This window comes from Camelus dromedarius, chromosome 21 (genome assembly GCF_036321535.1).
Source record: "Camelus dromedarius isolate mCamDro1 chromosome 21, mCamDro1.pat, whole genome shotgun sequence".
NCBI lineage: Eukaryota > Metazoa > Chordata > Mammalia > Artiodactyla > Camelidae > Camelus > Camelus dromedarius.
In genome coordinates, this window is record NC_087456.1 from 19319901 (window position 1) to 19331060 (window position 11160).

Here is an 11160-nt window from a genome sequence, read left to right on the forward strand (position 1 = left end):
GATGACAATCGTGTGTCAGTTTAGGTTCATCAGTTGTAACAAATGTCCCATCTGGTGGAGAATGAGGATAATGGGGGAGGCTCTGCATGTGTGGGGAAGGGAGCATATGGGAAACCGCTGTATATTCCACTCAACTTTGTTGTGAACCTAAAACTGTTTAGAAAAACTTAAGTCTTAATTTTTTAAAAAGACTGAAAATGAAATAGACATTTTTGGACGAAGAAAAACTGCCAATTTGTCACCAGCGGATCTTAACAAAAGGATTTTCTAAATTACATACCTCTGGTAGAGGGAAAGTGAGCCAAGATAGATGGGAGGTCTAAGGTGTAAGGAGGAATGAAGAATAAAGAGAATGCTTAATAGGGGAAAATCTATGAATACTGACAAACAAAACAATTTTAGGGGTTAAAAATATGGTAAAAATTAAAAATACAATAAGCACAGCATATATGTTACTGGAACATATGGTATATTTAATAAAACAGTATTAAAAACTGATTTAATGTTGTGTTTCAATTTCTAGGTAAAAGCCATTGTGTAGAGAACAGTTACGTTAATAGATAACCTGAAGATTTAATAATCTCAAAAGATAGGTGTTAAATCAAGAAGGGAACACTGCAGTTTTTAAAATGCACATACCTTTCCTTTGTTTGGAAGGAAAAATTAGATTTATAAAAATTAAAAACTAATAAAAAGCTGCACGACCCAGTTTTAAAGAGAAGATGAAGTCTAGACTGCCATCAGTAAGTTTACCAGGTTGTGTGTCTGTATCTGTACTACAGTGTGCCTCTGTCTAACAACACTGAGTGTTGTTTACATACATTCCAGAAGTGACGGTCTTCTTTTTGATACAGATGCCAAGTACTCAAGAGCCCGTAGCTCTTAAAGAAGTCTTAGGCTCCCAGAACACAGGTGTCGGGAGCTGTTGGAGGTGCTGGACTGTGTGCTGGGAAGCAGAGGTGCTCTCTTCAGTGATTTTCAAAGGAAAATACAGCCTGTTGGGGCAGAGCATGGCCCTGCTCAGGTGTAGAATCATGAGAAAGTAAGTGAGCCTGTAGCAGGGCTTGGAAATGGTGGCCCGAAGGCCATATCCCACCTGCAGCATGTTTCTGTAAACAGCTGTGCTGGCATACAGCCACACTTACCCATGTACATGCTGTCCACAGCTGCTTTCGTGCCTGCAGCAGCGATACTGAGTAAGTGACTGTACAACTTGCAATGCCCGAATACTGACTACTGGCCCTTTCCAGGGAAAGTCTGTCTGACAGCTGTATGTAGTAAAGGAGTTTCTAGAAGTAAGAGGCTGGGGGAGGATCTCATCCAAAAAAACCACTCTATAATGGATAACTATGAATATGTATTAGATATAGATCAGACTAGATAGTTGTCTCCAGCAAGAATAATGATAATTATAACAAATAAGTTAAGCCCTTCTAAGGACTTTATTTCAGCTAAATTTATTCTAAAACAACCTTATGTAAACTTTGGTAAAGATGATGTGATCAGAGAGTCTTCTCTGGAAAAAACAAGTATAACGCTGGACGGAATTGCCAAAAACAACCACTTCAGGGCATGAGAAATTGACCAAAGTTAAACAACAAACTGAGATGTGTTTATTTGTTAAAAATAACTAGAGCCTAGAGTAAGAGAAGCAGAAGTCCATGGCCTGCTTGCCTGGGGCTATTCGCATCCACTGCCCCTACCTGAATGAGCCACAAAAGGACTGAGACAGGTGCTCCATTTCACCTAGGTAACTAGGAAACTGGACTTACAGGAGGGAGACACAAGAGAGCTTGGCAAAAAGTAAAAGCCAAGGGAGGCGAGAACTGGCTTCAACTTTGAACGCATACACCTTCCCATACAAAGTAGAAGGGGACACCTTACAGGTTCAAGATGTTTGAGCAGTACCTCTAGCCACATCACTGGCTGACCACTGAGCTGTGCAAACACAGGAAAGACCCTTAGGAAGCTAGGCTAAAAAAATAAAAAACTGAGCAAAGCCATCATTAATTAGCTGCATTGCCCACTCCACAGTTTACATGCAGGCAAGTTAAAAAAACAGCCCACAACAAAACAGCCAGTAACAACCTTCAGAACAATAAAACATAACACAGAGTTAATATTATCATTTTAAATGTTCAGTTTTCAGTTAAAAAAATCTTTAGACACGTTATAGTAGGAGAAAAATGCCCTCCAGATAAATCCCCAACCTCATCTCCAGAGCCTGCGAATGTTTATCTTACACAGCAAAATGAACTTTGCAGATGTGATTAAGGTTAAAAACCTTGAGATGGGGAAATTATCCTGGATCATCCAGGTAGCTCCAGTCTAATCACATGAATCCTTAAAACCAGAGACCCATTCTTGGCTATGGTCAGAGAAAGAGCTGTGATGATGGAAGCAGGTCAGAGAGTTGTTATGCTGTTGGTTTTGAAGATTCAGGAAGGGAATCATGAACCAAGGAATGTGTGCAGCCCCTAAAAGCTGGAAGAGGTCGGGAAACAGGTTCTCCCCTAGAACCTCCAGGAAGAAGTACAGACCTGCTGACACGTTAATTGTAGCCCAGTGAGATCTGTGGTAGGCTCCTGGCCAATGGAACTGTAAGATAATCTGTGTTGTTTTAGGCCACTAAGCTTGTGATAATTTGTTAGAGCAGCAAAAGAAAATTTACAATACACATGTGAAAAACAGGAAAGTAGGAACCATACTCAGGAATAAAGCTGTCAAAAGAAACTGACTCTGAATAGGCCCAGATGTTAGGTTTAGAAGACAAAGTCATTAAAGCAGATACTATAAATATTTTTAAGGAGTTAAAGTAAATTATGCTCAAAGGATTGAAGGGAAATAGTAAAGGAAAAGAAGGGACAGGAGGGAATCTTGATGGAGAAATAAAAACTGTAAAAAAAGAACCAAATGTAAACTCTAGAGTTGAAATGAAAAGGTCACTAGTGGATTTGACAGCAGATATGATATGACAGGAGAAATAATTAGTAAACTAGAAGACAGATCAATAGAAATATCAAATCTGTAGAACAGAGTGAAAAATAACTGAAAAAAAATTAGCAGAATCCTCAAATACCTATGAGACAGTCACATTTTCAATGTATGTGTAATACACATCTCACAATAAGTGGAAAAAGAGAAGGGGACTAAAAAATAGTTGAAGAAATAATGTCCAAAACTTTTCTCAACTTAACATCAAAACAAAGCATTAGCTTATAGATCCAAGAATGGATCAACTATCTCCAAGAATGATAAATGCAAAGAAAATCTTACCCATACACATCACAGTCAGACTGTTTAAAGAGAAAACCTTGAAAGTAGCAAGAGAAAAACAACGTGTCACATACAGGGGAAACGACTAATTATCAAAAACAATGAAGACAGAAAACAGGAGGATAATAATGCTTAAAAAAACAAATTTCAACCAAGAAATCTTTATCTAGAGAAACTATCCTTCAAATGTGAAGATGAATGTAGTAATGATGTCAGTTCCCCTCAAACTGACCTATAATGCAATTGTAATAAAAATCCCAACATGGTATTTGTAGATATAGACAAGCTGGCTCTAAAATGTATATGGAAACTCAGAAGACACTAGAATAGTCTAAATAATTCTGGAAAAGAATAAAATTGGAGAACTCACATAACCTAATATTAAGATTTACGATAAAGCTTCAGTAATTGAAGAGTGTGGTATCAACAAAAGAGATAGAAACATAGATAAACATAATACAATAGTCCAAAAATAGAACTACTACCCCAGTTGCTCAGAAAAATGGGTTCCTCTTTTAAACATATTTCCTCATATGATTACATTAAAACATGTAATAAAAAAAGTTATGTGCTTTTTAATGGTCTCCCTGAATTCCACAACAGTGTCTATAAGAGAAAATATTTCTGATATAGGTGTATGCAGAGCTCTCTTTACTAACGAATCCTCCTTTCACACTATCTGAAGGCTAGGTACACACAGAAGGCTGGTTCTCCACCCTCCCCTGCCCCCCAAGGCAAACATATATCACTCCCTCCAGATTATAGAAATATATATTCATTCACTTACTTATATCATCAAATCCCTACTTACAGATCAAATTACTCTAGTTAGTTTAATCTTGTTTCTAGACAAGCCACTGCAGCCATGACTAATCTTTTCTCATGCTAATCACCTTGTAAGACTTGACACTTTTCAGTAATGCAGACATCATACACAGACATAAATATTGCACACAGTATTTTTTCAAAGGGAGGAATAAGGGAAAGGAGATCAAGGAAGAGTAAATGTTCACAAAAAGAAGGCGCTTTTGGAAACCTGTTTGTTTTGCCATTGTCAACGGGGAAGTGAATCAGGAATTCAGATGTAGCACAGAAGTAGCAAAACCACTTGAATTTAACTTGATGGCACCAAGAAACCTCTAGCAATACTTTTCTTCTGAGAGAACAATGAATGACCTGTTTGCTGTTTTGCCCATTTATAGGAGGGACTATGCCTGTGACAAAATCAGTAATCAGCCAGGGTACTCATAGTTAAAATGGCATGTAAAATGTTACCTCTGATACAGCATTCCCAATTTACTATTAAAATGCCTATGAAGACACAATGTAGATTTTTAAAAATCACAACAATACAACTTAAAACTAATACTAATAGCCAACCTAATGCTATAGTCTAGGAAATCTTCTGAGATAGAACTTTGCTGAGTGCAGTGCATAGTGAAACACTATCTGGATAAGCCTGTCTGCTTGAAAATGGTAGGAAGGCCCTTTCCCACTGTCTGAATCATGGATCAGAAATGAAGGTCTAGACCAAGCAGGACTGTGTGCAGCTCTCTGTGCACCGTGCAGGGCTGGTTTCTGAAGTAGCCAGTCAGTCATCCTGGACCCCTCTTTCCCCTTAACCCTCTCTCCCAATTCAGATCTTTATTCTATGTACAGATTGTAACTCCTAGGGGGAAACACCCCCAAAACCAGAACAACAACAAAAACAACAAAAACCACTCTAGGGGATGGTTAATGGGCAAGAGTGGAGGAGTAGATGTGTCACACTGAATAATAGTGACAAGAGCAGGTGCCCTAAAGAACATGTGGGAAGTGGAGGCTGAGAAATGAGGAGCCTTGACAGATGTGAAGCACGTCTCAGCTGGGATAAGAGAAGATGCTATTTAAGTCTATCCATTCCCAGCTGATGAAACTCCACTACATATGAGAACTGACTGTAAGCTGAGCATATCAACCTGTTGTCCATTTATAGATCTGGTGAAGAGGCTGAAATGCCACTGAGTCAAGGGCAATTTATATACTATGTCCACTGGCAAACACTTAAGACTGGATGTTTTCTCACTAAAATTGGGGAAAAGGAAAGGATGTCCATTGCCATTCTTATTCAACACAATACTAGAAGTATTAGCCGGTGCAATAAGGCAGGAAAAGAGATAAAAAAGGAAAAAATGAACTGGCCCTATTTGCAGATGACATGACTGCCTGTGTAGAAAATCCCAAGGAATTTATAAAAGCAGTCCTAGAACTAATAAATGAATTGAGTAAAGTCACAGAATAATAAACCCAGAATTCAGTAAAGTCACAGAATAATAAACACAAAAATTAATTATACCAACAATAAATATATGAAAATCAATATTAAAGACACAGTATGAGTTATAATTACTATAAAAATTAAATACTTAGGTATAAATCTAAAAAGACCATATACTGAAAACGAATATATGTATGTATATGCATGACTGGGACATTGTGCTGTACACACTGTGATTAAAAAATTTTTATAAATAAAAATACCATACACAGTATCTATATGTTGAAGATTATAAAACACTGATGAAAGAAACATAGGAAGATCTAAATAAATAGACATACTGTGTTCGTGGATTAGAAGACTCAATAAAGCAAAGATGTCAATTCTCCCCAAATTGATTTATAGGTTAAACACAGTTCTAAAAATGTCTTAGTAAGAGTTTTTGTAGATATAGATAAGATTATTCTTAAACTTACATGGAAAGCCAAAGGAACTGAATAGCTAACAAAATTTTTAAAAAGCAGGAGGAAACTGGAGGATTCACACTATATGGTTTCAAGCATTTCTACAGAAGTACAGTAATCAAGACCAGAAGTAACTCTAGTTCTCTTCCAAGCTCTTGGCATGTTCACTGACCACACTTCTCCCTTGTTCCCAGGTTTCCATTGTGCCCTGGCGAAGCTAGTATGGAATTAATATGAGAAGAGTATCTAAGTGTCTATGGACAAATGGCAAATGGTCGTAGTTACCTGCTGCCATGTAATAAGCCATTCCAAAATGTAATAGTATAGAGTCACAACCATTTTCTTATGTTCATGTATTGTGTGCATCAGAAATTAAAAAGAGGTGTAGGAGGAGATCTCTGTTCAATAATGTCAGCTGGGATGGGTAGAGGTGTCTCACAATAGCCACAGGTTGGAACAGCTGGGGCAAGAGGATCTACTTGATGACACGATACCAAGATGGTTTCTTCATTATCATTCTGGCACCTGAGCTGGGGTGGCTGAGGAATAAGCACAAGCAGGGACTTCTGACCAGAACCCTTATGTGGCCTCTTGATTTGCTTCTCAAAACATGGCAGCTGGTTTCTGAGAGGGAATGTCCAAAGAATGAGCATCCAGAGAGCCAAGAGTTCCAAAGTACCAAGATAGAGGCTGAAAGTGTTCATCTTACAGAGCACAAAGCCCTGTAAGAATAAGCTTTGAGTTGAGACTGGTGGTGGTGGGGTGGGCATTGGTGGCAACAGTTATTTCAAAAGCTATGAAAAGCTGGGCAGGTACCAGGGCAGCAAAGATTGTACTAAGTCCTTAGGTATAATAGAACAATTTAATATCCACTATTTCACTGATAACTAATTATACCTGTGATGTTTATTATCTTGATTACAGAAATGTATGGTTGTAGACCCCAAGGTTCTGAGAGGCTATGTAATCTGCCCAAAGTGGTACAGCCAGTAAATGGAGGAGCTGAGCTCAGAACCCAGCAACTGTTTCCTGAATCTGTTCTCTTCCCAGTCGACCTCACTGCCTCCTTAAACCTCCCCAATCTAAGTTTTGCCTTAGATTAGCTCTGTGCACTTTGTTAACTTCTTATAGTGAAATTAAAACATCTCCAATCCATTTCAGTAGCCCCTAATACACAACTCTGATTCCACTGAGTACAGATACACCAGCAGCCTGGCATTACCTCTCACCACCAGAAGCCTACAGGCAAAACCAAATTCACAACTGAAAAAAAGTACTGAAAAAATGAGAAACCAATAAATCTGCCAGCATGGTTGTTTCACACAGAAAACCTGAAATCCAACATCCAAATAACAGCATACTGTTGCTACCAGCTGTGTTTCCATTTAAGACGCCATTTGTGGAAAATATTTATCACAGTCTTCTATTTTCTCTGTGCAAAATCAAAGAAAATTGAGAAATGCCAAATTACATTGTCTTCAAAAAATCCTGCCATAGAGTATCTCAGTTTTCACAAGTTATTCTCTGAAGACATTATTGATGGCCTACCAAGCTGATGGAGTAATACAATTTGCTAGCAGGAAAAAAGCCAGCAAACAGAATTGTATTTATTAGAGCAATATCTTTACAATGCCTTATTCTATTTTCATTACTTTTTAAGATCACACATTATATCACAGGGCAGAACGGCTGCCTTGCTATGCCCTGGATATTTCAGTATTTTTACAGTTGGAAGTAGATTTTAACACTTCTGCAAATTACAGCTATTCTTGCTAGAAAGGGCTCTTTATGCTGCTGGGGAAAAGAATTCTCTCTGAAAGCCTAGGTGGCCTTTGTTTACATGCAGCTACTCAGTTTAGACTCATAAGTTCCTGTCGGGGCAATCTCTTCCATACTCAGTTCCTCAAGGCCAGTCCTAGTGCTGGACCAGCTCTAGAACCTACATCAAAGTATTGAAATAAGTACCATTTGTCTTCACTCTTTTTCTCTCTTATTTCCTAGAAACTTTCCTCTTTTACCCAGGCTGGAGGACTTACCAATGGTCTCAGTAGTGCCTCACAAATCCTGCCTTCCCCAGTGCATCCCCCCCAAAAGATTCCTCTTCACCTAATCAAAACTCCCAAGCTTCCTTTAGAAAAGTCTCATCTCATCAAGGTATTAAAAGAAAGCAATCTTATTAAATTACAGTTGTTAACGATTGATAATTTCATAGAGGTATTTGCATTTTGAAGGAGAAATTTTCATTGACTCAAAAGAATTTCTAATGGATAAAATTCAAAACAATGTAACTAAGTGATTAATTTTCATCAGGGAGAAGGAAAAAATTTGAGGGGCACAAGTACTTCCCAGGATTAAAAAAAAACTATGATGAGTTGAGGTTCACAAGTGTGGTAGTTGACAACCAACCACAGGCGGTACAGTCAGGGTGAACCTTGCTACTGAAGTGTCCCTTATCCTGCTTAGTCCTGGGAGGGCTTCAAAACACCCAACCAGACTCCACCACAGTGAATAGGAAGAGGGGACCCTTTAGGCATTTCTCCTACTTTCTCATTTGTTGGTATTTGGAAAGACTTCATACCATAAGCTCTGTCATCTGCATTCCTCTCCCTCTACCAGTCTTCTGTAGGATTGGGATGGACAGATATATTCTTGGCACATGCCTGTGAGAGTAAAGGGGTGGGAGGGGCAGAGCTTACAATTGTTAAAGTGAATAATAGACTGTTTAGAGCTAGAAGGAATCAGAGAACACCTGCTTCTACCCCTTCAGTTTAAAGATGTAATAGCCTAGAAAAGTTGCTCTCAGTCCACTGACTTGCTCTAGGTGTGCAGCACACTAATATGCCATCTTTTGGGAACTGAAGGATATAACTCCTTTTAGAGATACTGTCATAGGCAGCTTCCTACTGAGGCAAATATTCGCATCACCGCCCACCTATAAATGGAAAGCTGTTGCACAGAAGGGATGAGGGCCTTTGCAACCAAACTGGCAGAGCAGGACTAGCACTAGAACCAGTGCTGTTTAGCACAGACCTGGGATTATTAGTAGTTTGCAACTTTGCGAGCTATGGACAAGCAAGTACTCCAATAAAAAAAAATTGTTTTTAGAGCAATGAGAAAAGCTGTAGTCAATATCTGATTATTGAATTCAGCGGACAGAGAACCAGTGACTGGGGTAATACAAACAGGGATGACCCCGAATACTATATGTTTGCTACAGAATATTATTTTTATTTACATTTGAGTAGATTTATGTGGTTTGTATTCTGGAAATTTCCTTCAAACTAAATCCTGGTGCCAGACAAGTAAAGAGAATTTCGTAAGCTTTCCGTTGTACCTATCGCCACCGTTTTCCAACTCCACTCAACACTGATAGCTGACTTCTCTTTGCTGCTCTCAAACTCTTGCTGGCACAAGGACTAATAATTGGTGAATGGATTTCCCAGCTCAGAGATTTGAACTTTCTAGCTGGAAAACAAAGCTCCATATATATTTTTGATCAAAGAAAAATCCCCATCATTGATGTGGCATACACCTTTGGGGAGACACACCAGGAGAACCCATTTAACTGTTTGTTCATTTGCTCATTAGTTCATTCATTCATTCAGCAGTTACTGAGCACCCATTATGTGCCAGGCATTATAGAGATAAAGTGGGAAATAAGGCAGACAGTGGTTTCTGTCCTCATGATGCTTACATCACTGTGGAAGGACCAGACACTGAAAAGTAACAAGTCTGGTGAGCACCAGAGAGCCTTCTGTAGAGGTCAGTAGAGGGGGACCTACTCTAAAGTGGCAGGTCAGGAAGAACTTCCAAGCAGAGGAGACATTTTAGTTGGGGACTGATAGATGAGTCAAAATTAGACTGCTGAAGAATACTCTGGGCAGAAGGAACAGTAGGTGCAGGGGTCCTTGGGCACAGAACAACACTAAGTATTCAAGGAACTGATAAAAAGTCCAGGGGGCATAGCTCAGTGGAAGAGTGCAGTGCTTAGCATGCACGAGATCCTGGGTTCAAGCCCAGGTACCTAAAAAATAAAATAAAATAAATAAGCCTGATTACTCCCACCCCCCAAAAAAGTCCAGTGTCCTGAGCATGGAACAAAGGTTATACAGGTAATAGTGATGTGCTGTGAGGAAGAAAGGGCACACAGACTACTCTACCTGCTGGATCAGCTGATTCAACCCTGGTGGTGAGTGAGCCAACGTAAGGCAGAACCCACCCTTATCACCCACTCGTGTGTCAGGTCCACACAAGGGGGAGTCTCCAGGGTCAGGGTCAGCAGAGCTCTTCACGGGCAGGGCCTGGAGCTCAAGGTGACTGTACCTTTCACACCTCACTCCTGTTCAGGCCAGCAGCCTATAAATGCAAACGCTTTCAAAAAAAGGCAGAGAGAGGCACACATGCATAATTAAAGGAGGAGTGGCAGTCACATTTTTAAAGCAGGAATTGCCACAGATAAGCCACAAGGGGAGATGGATGTACTCTGTGATTCCCTGGCACCATCACTTGAATTATTTGTACTTGTTTGCTAATTCTATAAAGACATTTGAGCATCTTTATGGATCAACCAAAACTGGAAACTTGACATCAGGGCTGAATTTGAATCTAAGACTCTGGATGGCTCTCTGTTCCATCTAACCATCAGGCCCATTAATTTCCACGATGAAATAATGAATTTTTTGTTTAAATCACTGTATGTTCCTGAGTAAACTGTATTTCTCAGTTGGAAATATTACATCTACCTCAAAAGCCCAGGAAACATAAAAGCAGGTGATACATATATTTCATTCTGTAATCATGGGCGTGAATTTGGTCTTTGTCATAAGAAATGACCCACAGGAGATGGGAAGAAAGGAAGGGGCTGCAATGCAGCTGTTCAGCCAGGCTGTGTGTCTTTAATAAGCTGTGCCACTAACTAGTGATGTCCCCATCAGACAAGCCATTCCTCCCCAGCATCTAAGAACTCAGTCAGTTCCTCGAACTAGTCATTTTCCTCTCATTCACAAGGGCATTTTGGGGAGGGGGGTGCATTCTGCAGGGAATGAAATGACTTAGGAAAAAGAACTTGTGATTTCACCTACGCAAAGAGGCCTGGCAAGCACAGCAAGTGCCTTTCCAAATCCCTCCTGGGCACCGAAGTACTGCTTGCAACACTTGTTAATG

The 11160-nt window shown here is 39.5% G+C and overlaps 1 protein-coding gene and 1 long non-coding RNA gene across 5 annotated transcripts in view; one reads left to right on the forward strand and one right to left on the reverse strand.

Moving 5' to 3' along the window:
• Positions 1-11160, forward strand: part of LOC105099500 (uncharacterized) — a 61865-nt gene that overhangs the window by 47061 nt on the left and 3644 nt on the right. The window lies entirely within an intron of this gene.
• SMYD3 (SET and MYND domain containing 3) overlaps positions 1-11160 on the reverse strand; it is a 558077-nt gene that overhangs the window by 23895 nt on the left and 523022 nt on the right. The gene's annotated exons all lie outside the window — the stretch shown is intronic.